Here is a 6,499-nt window from a genome sequence, read left to right as displayed (position 1 = left end):
CCCACCTAGATCCATGTAGCCAGGTCAGTCAGAGATCTCGTAAATATGAGGAAATATACATATGGCTAATCATACCCAGTTGTAGAATGTGCAGATGAGGCTGGGGCAGTCTTTACAGGCACAGCTGAAGGAAAGTAAGACTATACTGCTGTTTCTCCAAATCAAGCACCTACCAGTCTTATCATTAGCACAACTATTTACTAATGCTGTCTCCCTGTCACTCACACGTATAGCCCGAGTGAAAGTGAGGCAGTGAAACAGTGGTTCTCAACCAGGGGTATGCAGAGGTCTTTGATGGAGTACATCAACTCATCTAGATATTTGCCTAGTTTTACAACAGGCTCCATAAAAGGTATTAAGTCAGTACAAACTAAAATTCCAGGGGTCTGTACTAGGACCAGTCCTAGTCAATACATTCATAAATGATCTGGGAAAGGAATAAACAGTGAGGTGGCAAAATTTGCAGATGATACAAAACTACTCAAGATAGTTAAGTCCCAGGCAGACTGCAAAGAGCTATAAAAGGATCTCACAAAACTGGGTGACTGGGCAACAAAATGGCAGATGAAATTCAGTGTTGATAAATGCAAAGTAATGCACACTGGAAAACATAATCCCATATAGAATGATGCGGTCTAAATTAGTTGTTACCACTCAAGAAAGCGGTCTTGGAGTTATTGTGGATAGTTCTCTGAAAACATCCACTCAGTGTGCAGTGGCAGGTCAAAAAGTGAAAAGAATGTTACACATCATTAAGAAATGGAGAGACAATAAGACAGAAAAATATGATATTGCCTTTATATAAAACCATGGTATGCCCACATCTTGAATACTGTGTGCAGATGTGGTTGCTCCATCTCAAAAAAGATATATTGGAATTGGAAAAGGTTCAGAAAAGGGCAGCAAAAATTATTAGGGGCATGGAACAGCTTACATATGAGAGGGACTTTTCAGTTTGGAAAAAAGATGACTAAGGGGAGAGATGATAGGAGTCTGTAACATCATGACTGGTGTGGAGAAAGTAAATAAGGAAGTATTATTTACTCCTTATAACTCAAGAACTAGAGGTCACCAAATGAAATTAATAGGTAGCAGGTTTAAAACAAACAAAAGGAAGTATTTTTTCACACAACGCACAGTCCACCTGTGGAACTCCTTGCCAGAGGATGTTGTGAAGGCTAAGATCATAACAGCGTTCAAAAAAGAACTAGATAAATTCACGGAGGATAGGTCCATCAATGGCTATTAGCCAGGATGAGCAGGAATGGTGTCCATAGCCTCTGTTTGCTAGAAGCTGGGAACAGGCAATGGGATAGATCACTTGGTGATTACCTGTTCTGTTCATTTGCTCTGGGGCACATGCCATTGGTCATTGTCAGAAGACAGGATACTGGACTAGATGGACCTTTGGTCTGACCCATTAGGACTGTTCTTATGTTCATACAGACAATGATATAATGTAAGTACAATATTTATATTCCAATTGATTTATTTTATAATGTAAAAATGCGAATAACTAATTTTTCAGTAATAGTGTGCTATGGCACTTCTGTATTTTTGTCTGATTTTGTAAGCAAGTAGTTTTTAAGTGAGGTGAAACTTGGGGGTATACAAGACACATCAGACTCCTGAAAGGGGGATGATAGTCTGCAAAGTTTGAGATCCACTGGTTTAGAGAACTCTGAAGCAGACTGCAGAGGTGTCTGTTCTTTAGGTAATGGTGCGTCTCTATTTTGCTTTGCATTAAGTAGTTCTTAGGATAACAGTTCCTCGCTTGATACGTTTGCCTTTCTGGTGTTGGATATGGCTGAGCAGAGGTAATTCTCAGGCCTGTTTCCTCCAACCAAAACCTTTCGCCTGTAGCTATTTTCCTTTCAGAGACCAACCATCTTGCTGTAGATGTACGTTGTGAGTGGAGCTTGAAATTCCTGCCTCTCAATGCAAAGTGCTATCCCTGGGTGGCCATGCCATGCCTCCATTGTGGTGTAGTGCTCTGTCTAGGCACAGTAATAATGATATAAACATGGTACTGCAGGGTCCTGGTTGGTTGTTGCACTGACTCCTATCCAGTGTGCTCCAGTTTAGAAATTCCAACTCCTAGTGCCAACCCCGCCCCCACCCTTGGGCTATGGGATAGAAACTGGATCATTGACTTGCCTAGAGTGGTGTGTATAATTGAAACTTAGTCAGCAATGCCACTGTTGCATGAATCACTCTAGAATCCAGCTTGCACTCTATCTCATAGGGCTTTGGGATCTGCAGGGTTAATGTGCATGCAAACAGGCCTTCACTATTAGTGTTGTGGTAGCAGCCAAAGGCCTTATTGGGAGCAGGGTTCCACTATGGCAGACACCGTACAGACCCACAGTCCCTACCCCAGTGAGCTTGTAGTCAAATTAAAAATCACTGTAGTGAATGCATCAAACCTTAGAGAAGTGGGGAGGGAGGACATGAATCAGAATACAGTCAAGGGGTTACAGAGTTAATGATAGCTGCATTGCCTGCCTGTCTGACTTCTTAGAAGCATAGCAGTAGAAGTGGATCTTACGGAGGATTTTAAAGGAGAAGAGGTAGCAGCCACAATGAAGACCATTCCATGTGTTAGGGCCATGCCGATGAAGGCATAGAGATGTTTCTGTGATGAAGAGGCACTCGCTTTCAATCATGTTCGAAGTGGGGTTGGTTGCCAGGCCCAGCCCACCAAGTTGTTCCCACCTGATGGCTGATTAATGACCTGTGTAATAGGAGTTTGGGGTGATGTCTGAGGAATGCAGGGGAGTCTGTCTGGTAGCTAGTGGACATGGGTCCAGTTCACACACTGCAAGGTGCACTGATTGATATTCTTGGCAGTCTCAGCAAAGAAGCCAAAGATCAATGGGCCATGGAGACAGGACTCCCCTTTCGGCCCAGGTGGAGTCGATTCCTATGCTGGGAAGGAGGCAGGGGACAATGTGATGGAAGCTGTCCCTGTTCAAGTTGAACTTGTTCTGGCTCCAGGGCTGTCAATCTGGCATCTTCACAAAGTGCTGAATTCACACCATGTCTTTTTGAAGATAAAAAGTATTGTATATCCCCTAGGAGACTGTGGGAAAACAATACCCAGGGCCCCACCACATGAACCGCCTCAATTTTCCTCAACCGGATTTCAGTAGCAAGGGAGTGGGAAAGGAGGGTTTGGGTCAGTGCTTTCTGTACTACATGTAACTTTCTTTTCCCACCCTCTCAACATTTCAAGTCCCCCTGTCATAAACAGATAGTTAAGGGTTAATGTCTCTTTTACCTGTAAAGGGTTAAGAAGCTCAGTAAACCTGGCTGACATCTGACCAGAGGACCAATCGGGGGACAAGATACTTTCAAATCTTGGTGGAGGGAAGTCTTTGTTTGTGCTATTTGTTTTGTTCGTTGTTCGCTCTTGGGGCTAAGAGGGACCAGACATGCACAACAGTCTCTCATGTTCAAAATAGTAAGTACTAGCTAGAAAAGGCGGATTAGTCTTATGTTTGTTTTCTTAACTTGTGAATGTGTATTTTGCTGGAAGGATTTTACCTCTGTTTGCTGTAACTTGAATTTCAGGCTAAGGGAGGGGAAGTCCCTCTAGTCTATATGAGCTGAATACCCTGTAAACATTTTCCATCCTAATTTTACAGAGATAATTTTTTACTTTCTTTAATTAAAAGCTTTCTTTTTTAATAACCTGATTGATTTTTTCCCCCTTGTTTAAGACCCAAGGGGATTGGGTCTGAACTCACCAGGGATTGGTGGGGGGAAACGAGAGAGGGGAAGGTTAATTCCTCTCTGTTTTAAGATCCAAGGACTTTGGATCAGTGTAGTTTCTCAGGGTAGCTCTGGGAGGGGGAAAGGAGGGGGGATGGTTTATTTCTCCTTGTTTTAAGACCCAAGGGGTTTGGGTCTTGGGTTCCCCAGGGAAGGTTTTTGGGGGAACTGAAAGTGTGCTAAACACTATATTTTGGCTGGTGGCAGCGCTATCAGATCTAAGCTAGGAATTAAGCTTAGAAGTGTCCATGCAGATCCCCACTTTTGGACGCTAAAGTTCAAACTGGGGGAAAAATACCTTGACACCCACTATAAAACATCAGTTGACTTTCTCTTCCAATAGCCACACCCCAGAGCCGCATACCTGGCCGAGAAGGAAGGACATGGAAATCTAACGTTCTTCAATCTCTATTTCCTTTGTATGGTTTTGTGTTAAGTTCCTTCTGGCCCTGGCAGTGGGCCTCATGAATGGGAGAGATGGGTAAGGTGACTGGAGGGTGTGGAGTTGCGTGGCCTGTTGCTAGGGGTATGTCTCTCTTCCCCTACCTGGCTTTACAAGTATGGCAGGTGGAAGCTGGAGCTCTCCACCCATGGCTTTTTTATGTGACAACATGGAAAGAACATTAAAGGATGATGTCCAAGTTTGTCATCCACTACTCTGACTTCTGATGACATAGAGTGAATCAAGGCTGTCCTTCCAGAGAAGAGTTGTAGAGGGCAGCAGAGCACTAGATGTTCTGTGCTTTGGATGGAGTATTATGGTAGCAGATAGAAAAATGAATGTTCTAACCCCCAATGATGTCAGATCCTAGCTGCTGCTCTAACAGCAAGTCCCAGCTGCCATTGCTGGTCAGACACATGCTAATTGTTCTGGGCAGAGCTTTGGGAACAGACATCTCTCCTTTATGGAGGCTTGTAAGTAAGCTGGAGCCTTTCAGTCAGCTGTAAGAAAAGGGTGGGGTTTGCTGCAGAGACATTCTCCCTGCTGCCAGAGACAAAGGGATCTGAACTGGTCTGTTGTAGCACACCTTCAATGTATTGCCACAACGCTATAGAGACGGGGGGCCTCTAACTACCTTAGAGAGCGAGAGAGAGAGAGGGAGGAATAATTCCGTCTTGCCAGACTTCCTCTGACCCTGTTGCTATCATTCTGAGTCTCATTGGGGCAGAGATTGATAATCGGGCTAAAAACCCCAATTGTGTGCGGAGGCAGGAGATAAAATGTCCACTAACTCTGCCCAGTTCATCTCACTGCTGTCCTAGAAGCTGCTCTCCAAAGGCAAAAGTGGGGGAGTAGCCTACTGCATTGCCTACCAGTCCAGAATTGAAGCAACAGAGCACAGGCCATCGACCTGGCTGTATAAGGCACCTCCCTCATACTTCCACCTTTTCATGTTCTCTGTATGTATGTATATCTTCTAGCTGTATGTTCCAGTCTATGCATCCGATGAAGTGGGCTGTAGCCCACGAAAGCTTATTCTTAAATAAATGGGTTAGTCTCTAAGGTGCCACAAGTACTCCTGGTGTTTTTGCGGATACAGACTCACACGGCTGCTACTCTGAAACCTGCCCCATAGGGATGCATGTTGCTCTCAACCCCCCTGCCTGAGTGCCTGATTGGTGCTAGGGGGCTGCTGCTGCATACACTGAATTCCTGACTGCTTGAGCCTAGTGTCCCTTCTGAAAGGTGGATGCTGGCTCTACCTTCTTACTTGCCAGGATCATCACCTGAAGCTGCAGAGAGAGGGGACGTTTGCCACAGCGTGAATGGAAGTGTAGGCAGGAAGCAGCTGGGAGTGCATGTGGAATCATGAGCTGTTCAGAGGAAGGTGCGGGGTTGCACCCAGCCGCTACTTCCCAGAGTGCCCCACAACGCCTTGGGCGTGCTTAACATGTCATTTTCCTTGCATCGTTTTTACTTTAAAGAGACAGGTCTAAGTATGTTCAGACAGTACAGACTCCAACCCAAGACATTAAGTACTCTGCCATTTATCCATGTGCTCAGGGTCATCCCAAACGGTGGGGTAACCAGGCAGTCAGATACATGGAAGGGCTATTAACTGACAGAAGGCTACATAGGGGATGCACCGTGGATTTGGATAACTAGAATTTGCGGATCAAGGGAATTCAGATAATTGGACATGTGCTGTATTTCCTTTTCCTTTCTTGTTTTTTCTTAATTCTAATGGAAACTTTGTATTTATTTTATTTATTTATTTTGCAGGTTCCCCTGCCATGTTTGCAAACCAAGAGGTGCAACTGGTGAAATTGACTATGCACATAAGGGAAAGGAGATGTCATTGTAGAACAGAAGGCCCTGATTTTTCAACTGGTTGTGGGTGGGTAGAGCCCTCTGCCAGCTGCAGCACAGAGGACCAATCACTTCTCTGGGGCTCTACATATAGGGTGACCAGATCACAAGTACGAAAAATCGGGACAGTGTGTGGGGGAGGGTAATAGGCACCTATATAAGAAAAAACCCCAAATATTGGGACTGTCCCTATCAAATCAGGACATCTAGTCACCCTATCTACATGGGCTCAGGGGTCTACCCATGGGGATCTGGTTTAAGGAGGAGGGGGAAGTGCTCTCTGACAAGCCCCTATCTGCCAATGAGCTCCACTGCAATGGCCCCGTGTCCACAGGTAGCCCAGTGCAGGACCAGGGCCACAGGTGCATTTCTCTAGCTAGCAGCCTGTTCCATCGCGATTGGGCCCTGCCGGCT

This window comes from Chelonoidis abingdonii, chromosome 7 (assembly GCF_003597395.2).
Source record: "Chelonoidis abingdonii isolate Lonesome George chromosome 7, CheloAbing_2.0, whole genome shotgun sequence".
Taxonomy (NCBI): Eukaryota; Metazoa; Chordata; order Testudines; family Testudinidae; genus Chelonoidis; species Chelonoidis abingdonii.
This window is presented reverse-complemented; position numbering follows the sequence as displayed.